The sequence below is a fragment of the Archocentrus centrarchus genome, chromosome 18, assembly GCF_007364275.1.
Source record: "Archocentrus centrarchus isolate MPI-CPG fArcCen1 chromosome 18, fArcCen1, whole genome shotgun sequence".
Lineage (NCBI taxonomy): Eukaryota > Metazoa > Chordata > Actinopteri > Cichliformes > Cichlidae > Archocentrus > Archocentrus centrarchus.
Window position 1 is genome coordinate 18,998,591 of NC_044363.1, and position 13,740 is coordinate 19,012,330.

Sequence of the window (13,740 nt, forward strand, 5' to 3'; positions counted from 1 at the left end):
AGCAACATTCATGTTAATCAATCTTATTTCCACAGGTGGATGTTTTGGTGGTCCCCATGCTCAACAAGCAGCTGAATTCTACAAATATTGGCAAGTGTCTGTTGAGTAAAGCTGGCTACACTTTAAAGTCAAAGTTTGATTCAGTCATAACGAATTGTGCCCTCGCCCCTGGTGATGTTCATCTGGTTGATGCACCTCCATCTCTGGGCTGCTCCAAGATTTCCTTCATTGAGTGCTTGCCTTGGGATGGAGTGAGAGGACAGAGTGTGCAGGTAAAATTAAATACATTCAACGGGAAACACTTCTGTGAAGGAAAAAATTTGATTTGTGGTTTATCTACCTGCAAAAATAATAGCACAGACAAAAAAGATCAAATATTTCAACAAGTGAAAGCAGTGAAGCACAAACTGCAAATGAAGACTTATAAAACTACATCTCCCTTTTTTGTGGTGCCTCAAGGTTAAGTTCTTCATATAAATACAAAAAGTTACTTAAGTTAAAAATATGTAATTTTTTATTTGCAGGCTCTTGGCAGTGGGTTGAAGAAGTGTTTGGAGCTCTGCGTGCAGTGGAATTTGACTTCAGTTGCATTTCCAATTATTGGACCAGGAATTGTTTTAAATTACCTGCTGAGAGAAGCCATTCAAGTGCTGACTGATGTCATTCACCAGTTTGGATCATCTGCATCCACTGGGTCTCTTACAAACATCCACATCATCATTAAACCTGGCTATCCTGATTCTGAGGAGGTCAGTGTCACTTCATATAAATTCTTTATCTGATCTGTAACATGCATGCATCAGTTATTTTTTTGTGTTATTCTGTTTTTTTTTTGTTTTTTTGTTTTTTATCTGCAGTGCTACCATGATGTCTACACACAGCTCAGCCTAAATATGAACCAGGGAGGCCAAGGTAAACTAGCACTACTCAGATGGCTTTTATTACACAATATTTACACATAGTGAGGAGTTACAAAGCATTTGGCCAGTACCATATTTTACTGACTTTATTAGCACCCTCAGTCATTAGATTAAATATCATACAAATATCTAAAGTGTGGTGTTCTTCCTCTTAGCAATCTTCAGGTCTCTCACCAGTGACCTAGATGACATCACCATGACAGTGGGAAGCGGGGTTAAGCTACATGTGGTGTTTGGTGACATCACTAATGAGACTACAGATGTTGTCGTGAACACAACCAACTTCCAAACTTTTGATGTTGGTAGGTGAACCTGTGGATGCATGCAAACACAGGAAGTCCTAGTGAGCAGGAAGCTCGTATGGTGGCTCTTTTGGATGGCATAGGCAAACAGTATGTTCATGAATATCTGAACAGAAAGAGCGATTCCTGTGTGAATGCTAATCTTTGAAGATCCAAGCTTTCTGGTAGGCCATTTAGATAAATACTTACTAACACAGATGGTCATAGTCCCACAAGATAAGTAATTATTTGTCAGTTACTTACATTTTCAGTTGATGGCTTCATTAGTTAACATTTTAATTTTAACTGTGGCTGTGAAACTTACTCCTAGCTTGTATTTTAGATCTATTATCTAAAATGGCTGTAAATTCACATTTTGTGCAAGTGTACACCAGGCAAATTCAGCAAGAACAGGCGTGGTGGATGACAAAATGCAAAACAGGAACAAGGTAGACAAGCAGGTGATGCAAAACAGGTGATGGACCGCAGTCAGGAATCAGATTATTAGACTGTAACGAAGATAAGTTATTATATATTATTAGTCTGGCAGGAAACAGAGGTGAACCGGTATACTGCCAGTCATTTCAACTGGCCATGAGGAATTTATGATCCCCAGCCAATAAAAATTCAAAGGGGATCATCTTTTAACTTATGAAGTGCCATTTCTCATAAATGTATGTGGACACATTTGGAAATAGGAATGGGGTTGTGTGTACTGATGAGTTACTGTAGACAGGAAGCAAGACTAAGAAATATAATTGTTGGATGCAGGGTCTGATTTCACACCATCCAACTGCAACACAAAACTGAGTTTAAGCTGAAAGTCTGGCATGTGGTGTCTTAGTATTGTTGTTATTTATTAAGACTGATCCAGAAGTATTGGATGGATTCCAGTGAAACCAAAGTTGTCACAAGGTCTGTAGAGCTGGTGGGACTCAAGACACAGGCTTCTCATAAAAGTTCACAAGTTTATTTACAACACTGTATTAGTTGGCTTGAAACAAAGGAGTTTCCAGGTTTAGGTTCCCAGAACAGGTAGGCCCACAGCAACTCCGCTCTCTTCCTCACAGTACTCACTCTCAAGAGTGTGTCAGGGGTTGCTGTGCAGAGGGAAGACACAGGTAAGTGCAAACTCCTTCTCACAAAGAGTTGTGCTGATATGAAACACAAGAGCCTACTTTATTAATGTGGTTACGGTAGTTCAAGAACCAGGCAATGACTGAAGGTCAATCTTTTGTTGTGACCTGTCAGAGCGCCTGCGTTTCCGACTGTCAACTGCTTTTAAATGCCGGTAAAATTGCAACAACATACAATAAAGCAATAAGTCTTTTTGCATATAAAACCAGAGGATTTACACTTACAGATAATGCATTCAACATGTCCCAGAGCGCTATATCCTTCCTCTAATGGGTTTGCAAAAATTGCGTAGAAAAAGGCTAACAGCAAAACGCATTAATGCATCTAACATAATATGGTTAATATTGAAAATGGTTTTCAATTTCTTTGTAGGTTAGTGTACTCTTTAGCTACCTTATGTAGTTACTGTGATTACCTTCATACATATTATTATAATTAGGGTTCTGAAGGTTCTATTGATGTATAGTGAGTTGAAATATTACAGCATGTATAACTGTAATGATATGGTCTGGCGGACTTGTTCGATTATAGGTCTCAAAGGGCTACGAAGCTGCAGCCCAAATGAGATGATGACACACAGGTATGTTCAGGCCATGACAGAAGTAAAGAATGCATGCAGTGTTGCTAGCAAGTTCAGAGTACCCTAGAAAGATTTCAAGTTAAGTCAAGTCACATTTATTTTAGGGGTGGGACTCGATTAAAAAAATTAATCGAATTAATTACAAGCTTTGTAATTAATTAATCGAAATTAATCGCATTTTAATCGCATTTCAATATTTGACATGAGAAATATTAATTTAAGTTTAGTTGATGAGTGAATCAATATACATGAGCTTAAACTTCAAAATGTTGTTTATTTTCCCACCAGTCTACTACACAGACCAACGAAGGGCCAAAGTGCTCCTGTGATAAGCAAACACCTGAAATTAAAGTTAAGCATCATAACTGGATAGTTTTATTCAACATTAATGTCTCACTTGTTATAGTTGGAAATTAATCATTCTCTCAGCTGTATTCCTTGATGTTGAAATGTGTCATGCTTGTTTTAACAGCTTATTTTGAATAAAGACTTAAAATTAAACCACAAAAAGGAGAAAAAGTTCGTTCTCCATTTAAACAGCTGCTTTACACAGCTGTGCTTCGCACTCACGGTTGCTAGGCGACATGAGCTACGCAGAGGTGAGGGCAGGTGACGCTGATATGAAGGCTAGCTGCTCACTTCCGGCCTTTGTGGTGTTCGTGGGCTGCGAAAGACGTGGGCCGGGTCCTTCGAAGGATGCTGCCCCTAATTTGGACATTGTGCGTCGATATAATCTGTATGCCGGGAACTCGTGCACTGAGAAACGTTCCACGGTGCAAAGTGCGATTAAAATGCGTTAAAATTTTTAACGCGTTAATTTCCCCATAATTAATTAATTGAAATTAACGCGTTAAAGTCCCACCCCTAATTTATTTATATAGCACATTTAAAAACAACAAAGGTTGACCGAAGTGCTGCACATATAGATAAACAGGGTAAAAAGGCAATAATAAATTAATTAATTAAAACAACACAATCAGAGGTCAGCAATCATCTAATAGGATGTTACATTGCAGCCAAATGCTAAGGAAAAGAGATGTGTCTTTGATAAGGATTTAAACGACTCTACTGTCTGGGCTGAGCGAATATGGAAAGGAAGATTATTCCAAAGGCTTGGTGCTGCAGCTGCAAATGCTCAATCACCTCTCAGTTTCAGCCTAGTTTTTGGTCTTTGTAGGAGTAGTTGATTAGATGACCTCAGAGCCCTTAGAGGCATGTGTTCATGGTGTAGCTCGGACAGATACGAAGGTGCTAGTCCATTTAGAGCTTTAAAAGTGAGCAATAAAATCTTAAAATCTATTCTAAAACGGACAGGAAAGCCAGTGAAGGGATGATAAAACCGGAGTAATATGTTCATGTTTTGTTGTACCAGTTAAAAGACGAGTTTCTGCATTTTGGACCATTTGCAGGTGCGCACCGATAACTGATCTATGCCATAGTACAAGGAGTTACAGTAGTCCAGGCATAAAGTAACAAAACCATGAATGACTTTTTCCAGGTCCTTATACAGAAGATAGGGTTTTACTTTAGCAATGACTCAGAGCTGATAAAAACTACTTTTAGTAACAGCACTTATTTGTTTTTCCATTTTAAAACAGTCATCAAAAATAACACCCAGATTTTTTACTGCATCATGGTAGTGAGGAGCTAACTGACTTGGAATGCTGGAGGAGTTACTTACGGGATCGAGTTTACCAAAACATATAATCTTGGTCTTGTTATCATTTAAATTCAAGAAGTTGTTTTCCATCCAGGATTTAATGTCACTGAGACAGCTCATCAAGGGCTCCCATGGATCACTGCTGTTCAACCTGATGGGCATATACACCTGGATCTCATCGGCAAAGCAATGAAAGGAAATATTCTATTTCCTAAAAATAGCTCCCAGAGGTAACATATACAGAGAAAAAAGAATTGGACCTAGAATGGACCCTTGAGGGATGTGCTGCTGAAGAAAAACAATCTCCTAAGTGAACTGAAAAACTTCTATTAGTGAGATAAGATCGGAACCAGGTCAGAGCGGTGCCTTTGATACCAATTTCAAGATCCAGACGTGATAGAAGGATCTCGTGGTCCACTATGTCAAAGGCACCTGACAAGTCTAAAAGCACTAAAATTGCAGGACTACCAGAGTCAACTGCTAAAAGCAAATCATTAAAAACTCTCAAAAGTGCAGTCTCTGTGCTGTGACATGATCTAAAACCAGACTGGAACTTTTCCCACATGTCATGTAGGCTTAAAAATGCCTGAAGTTACTTAAAAACAACTTTTTCAATCATCTTAGATAAAAACGGCAATTTAGATATTGGTCTGTAGTTTGCAAGAACAGTGGGGTTGAAATTTCTCTTTTTAATTAGATGCTGTACAACAGCATGCTTAAAGAGATGGAACACAGCCAGATGCGAGAGAGCTATTAATCAATATGAGAATGGTTTGACCCACCGAATCAAAAGCCTCTTTAGGAAGGCAAGAAGGAGCACAGTCTGTGGGAGAATTTACAGGCCTCATATGATTTCCTTTAGTGTGGACGGACTGACAGGTTCAAACTGCTCAAAAACCCCTCTGCTAGATAGAGATGCAGATGGGTAGGTTCCAGCCTTAAGTAATACAGGTCTAAAAGCAGAAATTTTTTCCACAAAAAACTTCTTAAAACTCTCACACAAAGCAGGGCAAATTACTGCTTGGTTTGCATTGCTGCGAGGGTTAGCTAGTGAGTTAAAAGCATTAAAAAGAAAGTAAGGCCTTTGGCTATTAATTGAAACAATATTAGAGAAATAGACTAACTTTGCATATTTCACTGCTTTCTGATATATCAACAAGCATTCATGCAGTATTTCTAAGGAGATATGGAGCTTATCCTTTTTCCATCTTCTCTCAACACGTCTGCACTGCTGTCTGAGAGTGCGAGTTTTCTCATCCAGCCAGGGTTGACAGGAAGGTTTAAAATGTTTATTTGTAAAAGGGGCAATACGGTCTAAAATAGCAGTGCATGTAGATGTAAAACAGTTCGCAAGATTCTCAGTGCTGAGACTAGAACAAAAGTCCATTTTGTTTAAGTCAGAGTTTCTAAACGCAGTGGCAGTGGCGCAAAAAGGGGGTATGCACTATATGCAATGCATAGGGGCGCCGCACAAGAGGGGGCGCCAAAATGATGTGGGAAAATATTTCTCTAGTTGCATTTTCTGTATTTAACAGCTGCATATGACATGATCAATTACAGATGTTATTGATCAATAACAGATGTTATTGAGGAGGGGAGGTGCGCTCCTTCACCTCCCCTCCTCCTGTCCCCGTCTAAAGACAGTCGGTAAGTTATGTCATAGAAGTCTCGTATTTTATAAGTCCATGAATAAGTGATCTGCACACATGAACACAGTAAATGTTGACAGGATGCGGATGGTGTGTGTGTGTGTGTGTGTGTGTGTGTGTGGGTGTGCGCGCAGTGTTGTAGCTAGCAGTCGGTCACAAGGCGCTGCTCCGGATTTCACCTTCACTTTCGGAGCTCTGCTGTCTCTGCATTTAGCAAACAGGAGCACCCCGCGGACTCCTCACCGGCTAGATCGCTGCTTTTATCGCTGCTTGCGCCTCTATTATTTCACTGCAATTTACAATCTACCACAGCAGGGAAAGTTCACAATGCGCACGTTTGGTGTCCCTAAGGTCCATGCCTCCATTGTTCTGTGTGGTTTTACTGGCTGTGCTGAGAATGTCAGCTGCTATTTTTTCCTTACATCAGCTGTAGCCACCAGAACGATCACTATAACCACAATCTGGTGATAATCACACTATTGTGGTTTGGTTGTGCGATTGTTTGGTGCCGTTTCCTTCACTTTCTATGAACTGACAGATTTCCTCAGGCAGATAATTGCACCTGTGTAATGAGGCACGTCACCAAATTCAGAAGCTATTTACTCCAGAAAAGACTGAAACAGCCGTGATTTAAACCTCTTATAAAGTTCACTGTCTGTGTTTTGGTGTTTATGACGCGTTCTGTGTTCAGGACTTTGCTGCGCACCGTTTCCTGCTGTGTGACGCAGTGATGCACTGTCAGCTCACCTGTGCAGGTCTCCCTCTTCATCTTCTCACGTATCTGCCCCACCAATCCGCTCTTTTCCCCGCATCGCGAGTGAGGAAAAGAGACAGATGGTTTACCTCCAATGTCAGCGTTCAGGTCTTTTGCCTCCCACCTGATTGGAAAATCCCTGTTTTCCACTTTTTGTTTTGTCATTTTTGGGGAGTCAGGCAGCTTAAATGTCACTAAAGTGCTGACCGATGTGTTAGATAGCGCTAGCAGAAAGGACTGTATAGGTGATATTGGGTGTCTTCCCGGTGTGTCGATCAGAACACTCAGCAGCCCATCACATGCAGTTGTGTACTTTAATCAGGCTTTGGCATCTGAACAGCACAGTAACATCAGTAGGCATGCGTGATAGTATGTGTGGTCTGAAAAAGATTAATAAAGAAATAATATTTACATTAATAAACTCAATAAACAGATAAATCTGAATAAACATCATCAACTTACTAAACATCTGACAACAGGTCAGGAAGTTGCACTATTCTACCTATTTCTCCTACTTCACTACAGTTCTACAGGTATTAGGGAATTCACATTCAAATGTAATGCAACACTACCATCTAGTGGCTACAATGGCTCATAACATGGAGACATGTCGCTACATGCCCCTCGGCAAATGGGTCGGCAAGCCAACCGCTAGCTTACAACTAGTATCACCATAACATGCATGGCACAAGCAAGGTAAACATTCTAACATGGATGTGAGCTGAAGGGTGAAGTCTTCCCACAGTTTACACTGGGAGAAATTGTATTGGAATACAAAGGGAACATTGTTCCTGCTCATCACAGATCGGACTTAACTGTAAGTTTATCACACTACGTCACCTACAACTCAGGCTACTCGTAAGTACGACACACAATAAAGAAAAAGGCAGTTAAATGATCACTCACATCCTCAGCAATGACGCACACTACACACATTAAGGTTTTCCCTCATAGTCCACTCCAGCACTCGCCATCCACTGCCGATCTTACTGCTACGTTGCTGCTATACTGCTACTTGGCGCATGCCCAGTAGGTCGGTCTTTCCAACATTGCCGCCCCCAAATTTGTGTCCAAATTTGCTCCCTGGAAAGGCCGACTTACTGTCCATCTTTCTTGTCGGGGTGGTCCTCTTGATCCGTTATCTCTGGGAGCACTACTAAGCGGGTGATAGGTCTGGTGTACACGCGGTCCTTTATCTGTACCTCCACTGTTCTGACTCGTCCATCCGGCCCTGGAAATACATTGACCACTCTCCCAATCTGCCACAATGATCGAGGTAACTGGGGGTCAACCAGCATCACAACCATTCCTACTCTGATGTCTTGCGTGGGACTTTGCCACTTCCCTCTGGTTTGCAGTCCAAGCAAGTAGGTTCTTACAAAGGCCGCCCAGAATCTGTCTGCCAGCACTTGTGTGTGTTTCCAGCGTCTCTTACTCAGGAGCTCGGACTTGGGGTACACAACCTGGGGAAGTGAGCCATCAGGCCGCCCCATCAACAAGCAGTTGGGGGTCACAGGATCAAGGTCTGCTATGTCTGCCGAGACATATCCGAGGGGTTTAGAATTGAGGATGGCCTCAATTTCGATGAGGACTGTCCTTAGGACTTCTTCAGTGACCGCCTCTGAACCGAGGGTGGTATAAAGTGCCGTCTTAGCTGAACGGATCTCCCGCTCCCATACCCCACCAAAATGTAGTGCTGCAGGAGGGTTGTAATGAAAGCTGATCTGTTGCTTAGCCAGGCGCTGTTGTAGTTCCGGACTGAGCTGATTGAAAGCCTCTCTGAGTTCAGTGTCTCCACCTCGGAAGTTGGTCCCTTGGTCTGAGTACAGTTCCGCAGGTTTCCCACGGCGGGCAATGAATCATCGAAGGGCCATTAGGAAAGCATCACTGTCCATTCCCGCTAGTACCTCCAGATGCACGGCCCTAGTGGTCAAACATTTAAACAAGAGACCCCATCTCTTTTCATTACGGCGTCCTACTTTGACGATGAAGGGACCAAAACAATCTATGCCGGTAGAGTGAAATGCTGGTTTGAACAGCCTGAGGCGTGGAGGTGGAAGATCTACCATCTTCTGGCAGGCTGGTTTGGATCTCCATTTGCAACATTCCAGGCAAGTTCTTTGGTGTCTGCGTACCGCCTCCCTGCCTCTTAGGATCCATACCTTTCGGCGGAGCTCTGCAAACACTCTCTCAGGTCCAGGATGACCAAGTTGGCAGTCATAGTCCTTTATAAGGAGTCTAGTGTTCGGGTGGTTGGAGTCCAAGACAACGGGGTGTACGGTATCCCGATCAAGGTCTTCACTCCGTCTCAACCGGCCTCCAACACGGATAAGTAGGCTGGAGTTGTCAAACTCAGGAGAGAGGCACAATAATCGGCTGGTATGTGGAATGGGTTTACCTGTCTTTAGGAGCTGATAATCCTCTGGGAAACTGTCAATCTGGACTCGCCTCATAGCCAGGATCTCAGCTTCTTTGTAGGTATTAGCTGGAGGCTGTCCTGTCAGACCTGCGGCCCCGTGGAGCTCCTCCGCTATTGCTTCTACTAAGTCCTGCCAACTGCGGTGCTTACTTCCATCAGTCCCAGGAGGTGGTGAGGTTATCACTCCACAGAAGGCGGGTTTCCTTAGCTCTGCCTCATAATTGCCGGCGGGTTCAGAGGGACTCAATGGCCATTCACTGGGAGGCTGTAGGAGGAACTGTGGGCCCTGTGTCCAGCGGCTGGCTCCAAGTAAGTCTCTCAGGCTCTTACCTCTGGTGAGGTCATCAGCCGGGTTTCTGGCTGAGTCCACATATCGCCATGCCTTCAAATTGGTCAGTTCCTGAATCTCAGCCACTCTGGTGCCCACAAATACCTTGAAGTGGCAGGATTCTGAGTTCAACCAGTGTAGGACTGTGGTGGAATCTGTCCAGTAGGTGACCTCTTGAATTGCTATGGTGAGCTCCTTCATGAGCACCTTTGCCAGCTGAGCTCCGGTTAAAGCTGCATAGAGTTCCAGGCGGGGCACAGAATGCTGCTTCCGCGGGGCTACCCGGGATCTGGCCAGAAGAAAGGACAGGTGCACTTGGCCTGCCAGATCAACTGAACGCAGGTAGGCTACCGAACCATAAGCCTTCTCAGAGGCATCTGAGAAGACATGAATCTCGTGGATCACCTCCGGATGATCCATTGTACTTGGGGTGTAGCACCTAGGTAATTTCATCTGTGGCAAGTACTGAAGTTCAGCTTCCCAAACCTTCCATGCTTGGAGAAGGTGATCAGGGAGTGCAGGGTCATCCCACTCCCTCTGTTTGTCCCACAGCTGCTGGACGATCACCTTTGCCTGGGTGGTGAAAGGAAGGATGATCCCCAGGGGGTCATACTGCATGGCCAAAACCCGGTATATATTCCTCATTGTAGGGGCACCATAAGTCGCCCTTCGGCCCTTGAAGCCTAGGTGGTCAGTGTCGCAACACCAGCTCAGACCCAGGGTGGATTCCGTGGCCTCTGGTTTGTCGTGGGAGAGCCACAGTTCCAACTTAGGGGACTTAGCCTCTGGTGGAAGATGGCTAATGACCTCAGGTTGGTTGCTGGCCCACTGCCTGATATCAAACCCGCCAGATGCTAGGAGATCTCTTAGTTTATCAAGGAGATGACGGGCTTCTGTAGCTGAGGGAAAGCTCTGTAGACAGTTGTCCACATAAGTGCACCTCTCCACCGAGAATCTCACATCCTCCTCAGGCCGACTGTGTGACAAAGCGTGCTTCTGGAGAGCAAAGGATGCGCAACAAGGACTGCAAGTGGTCCCAAATGGCAGTACTTGCCACTCGTACACCGCCGGGGTTTCTTCTCTATTCATGTGGCGCCACAGGAACCGTAAAAGAGGCTTGTCTTCCGGCAAGAGTAGCACCTGGTGAAACATACCACGTATGTCTCCACTGATGGCGATGTTGTGCTCCCTAAACCGAAGGAGTACACCCAGGAGAGAGGGACTCAAGGTGGGACCAGGCAGTAACCATTCATTGAGGTTGAGGCCACCGTACTGGAAGGAACAGTTAAACACAATGCGGTCTTTGCCATTGTGGTTGACCATATGATGAGGGATGTACCAACGTTCTCCAGTCGATGTGGTGTCTGAGGGAAGCTTGGTTACCGCGCCTGTGACCACTAACTTATCAATCTCAGCATTGTATGTGGCTGCCTTGACAGGATCTTTGGCCAGGCGTCTTTCCATGCTCCTAAGACCGGGCATCACCGCTTCTTCCGGGGCCTGGAAGCAAGGAAAGTCCTTCTTCCGCAGCAATGGTGTGGCATAGCGAAAGATCCCATTCACCTCAATCCTGGTCGTCTTGGCCTCTAGGAGGTTAAGGGCTTCTTGATCCTCTCGGGATCTGGTGGCCAGCTTCTCACTACGATAGGGTAAGACATCAAGCTGCCACAACCTTTCCACGTTCTTCTTAAGTTCGAGCTCTGCAGGGCTGAGGGAGAGGAAAAGGCACTGTTGTGGTGACAGCTGTCTTTGCACAAGCTGAGTTGGTCCTTGTAGCACCCATCCCAGCCGAGTCTTAATGGCTGCTGGACCCCCAGGTGGTCCAAGACGAACTGGTGCAGTAGGTGTTATGAGGTGGGTGTGGTCTGCCCCAATGAGCAATAAAGGATGGACCCGTTCAAATGGCTGCAGAGGAAGTCCTTTGAGGTGCTTATACTTAGCTAGAACGGTGGCTGGGTAGGAGTGGTCAGTCAGCCCAAGACCGTTAGCTGTAAAGGCTGCAGTAATCTGGAAGGTTGTATGCGGCCGGGATACAGGGGATATCTGGAAGGATACAGAGGAGCCACTAATGGTTTGGACATCTTGGCGAATCGTTCTTAGGGCTAAGCTTTCATCAGTACCTTGAATACCAAGGGTCAGGGCAGCACTGGAGAGAAGGATGGTACATTCTGACCCATCATCCAGCACGGCATAAGTGTCAAGACTCTTTCCTTCGTGATGGAGCAGGACTCTGACAACCTTGAGGAGGACTCATCTGTACTCGTTGGGCTTGTCCAGATATAAGACATCGGTCGCTGAGCTTATCAGGCAGGAATCCTCCCGAGCACTCTTAGAGTTAACCTCATGTAGGATCTGAAGGTGACGGCCCTTACAGATACTGCAGGGTTTCTTCAGTGTGCACTGGGCTGCCTGATGCTTACGTCCGCAGCGCCAACAGCGATGATGCGTCTGGATCCACTCAGACATCTGATCCTTACTGAATGCCTTAAAGGTGGTGCATTGGCTGAGGTAGTGATCCTCTTTGTTGCAGTAGGGACAAAAGGCCTTAGATGAGACTTTCTTGTTGGCTGGCTGATTCAGGTACGAGGAGGCTGGCTTAGGAGCTTGATTTCCCCCTGATTCCTCCACTCCATGCAGAATGGTAGTTGAACGGGTTGGTGGCTTGTGTTCCCACTTCCTATCTCGTCCCTGTCCTCGTTTCTCCGTAGGGGGTATCTCTGAGCTCTGACACCAGGCTTCATACTGGAGCCATTCCGAGAGGTCAAACAGGGTATACATTGTTCCACGTTGGCGACCCATCTGTCTGCGAAACTCCGACCTCATCTCACCTGGCAACTTGCTCAGAAGTCGCTCTACATGCGACCCGCATCGTAGCTCCGCTTCCCCTTGTGGGCCAAGAGTGTTAAGCATGCCAACGAGGGACCTGATCTGTAAGGCGAATCTCTCAAATGCTCCAGTATCTCCTCGTCGAATACTCGGTGAATCCATCACCTCCGCAATCTTCATGAGAGCCAGTTTATGTGGCTGGCCATACCTCTCATTCAAAGCTGCCATGGTGTCGGTGTAGGGGAACAGAGAGTTGAGGTAGGAATCTGCGATAAGGCGGGCTTCTTCCAACTTCAGGTGATCCATTAGAATCTGATATCGGAATAGCTCTGTAGCATCAGGTGGTAGCAGATTATCCAGAGCTATCTTCAGTCTCATGAACTCACTCGGATCCTTAGACACAAAGTCTGGTATTGTGGGTGTAGGACCACGGTAGGTATATTCTCTAACAGCCGGGACCGTTTTGGACTGCCTGGAAGCTTCGTAGTGAGGTCTGTGAGGCTGAGGCCTCTGTAGGGGCATATACTCCAGTTTGGGTGGACCTATCTGTGGTTGCTGGTGCCCGGAGTGAGTGGGTTCACCAGCATGTGAGGCAAAGGGAGGCCTCTCCGACTGAAGAGTGAAGGAGGAGGTCGGATATACAACAGAAGAGGGGTCATGAGAAGAGGGGAAGGCTCTTTGTTGGCTCACTGATGGTGGGGGCTTACTGGGTGTCAGGGATGCTACCTGGTCTTTCACGATCTGCAACTCACTCAACATCCTTCCCATAAACTCAGATAGTAGCTGGTCCCTGTCTATACTTTCGGATTGTGGCCCGTTGGGATGTGGCGGGTAGGATTGATTAACCGGGCCTGGAGGATCATGGAGCTGAGGTGAACACTGATGCTGTGTTGCAGAGGTTCCGCCAGTAGCAGGTATGTAAGACGGTCGACCTTCCCTGTTTAGGAGGAATGACTGAGGGCTCACTCTTGAGCATAACTAGTTGCAGGATGATCAGGATGGGATTTTTGTCTGCTCTCGGGAACCATAGGCAACCCATACTGACTGACTGCCTCCTGAGGTGCCTGCGAGGGCCCTCTCTCCCATGGCCGATGGTAAGGGGATGACTGCGGTGGCCGACCAGGCTGTGGGAATGGGCTAATAGGGCGGAAACCAAGAGGTTGTGTGTCCACTTCAGGCCCCTCCC

General features: G+C 45.5%; 1 pseudogene; it reads left to right on the top strand.

Moving 5' to 3' along the window:
- The window catches only part of LOC115797067 (protein mono-ADP-ribosyltransferase PARP14-like), a 46,185-nt pseudogene that overhangs the window by 331 nt on the left and 32,114 nt on the right, over window positions 1–13,740 (top strand).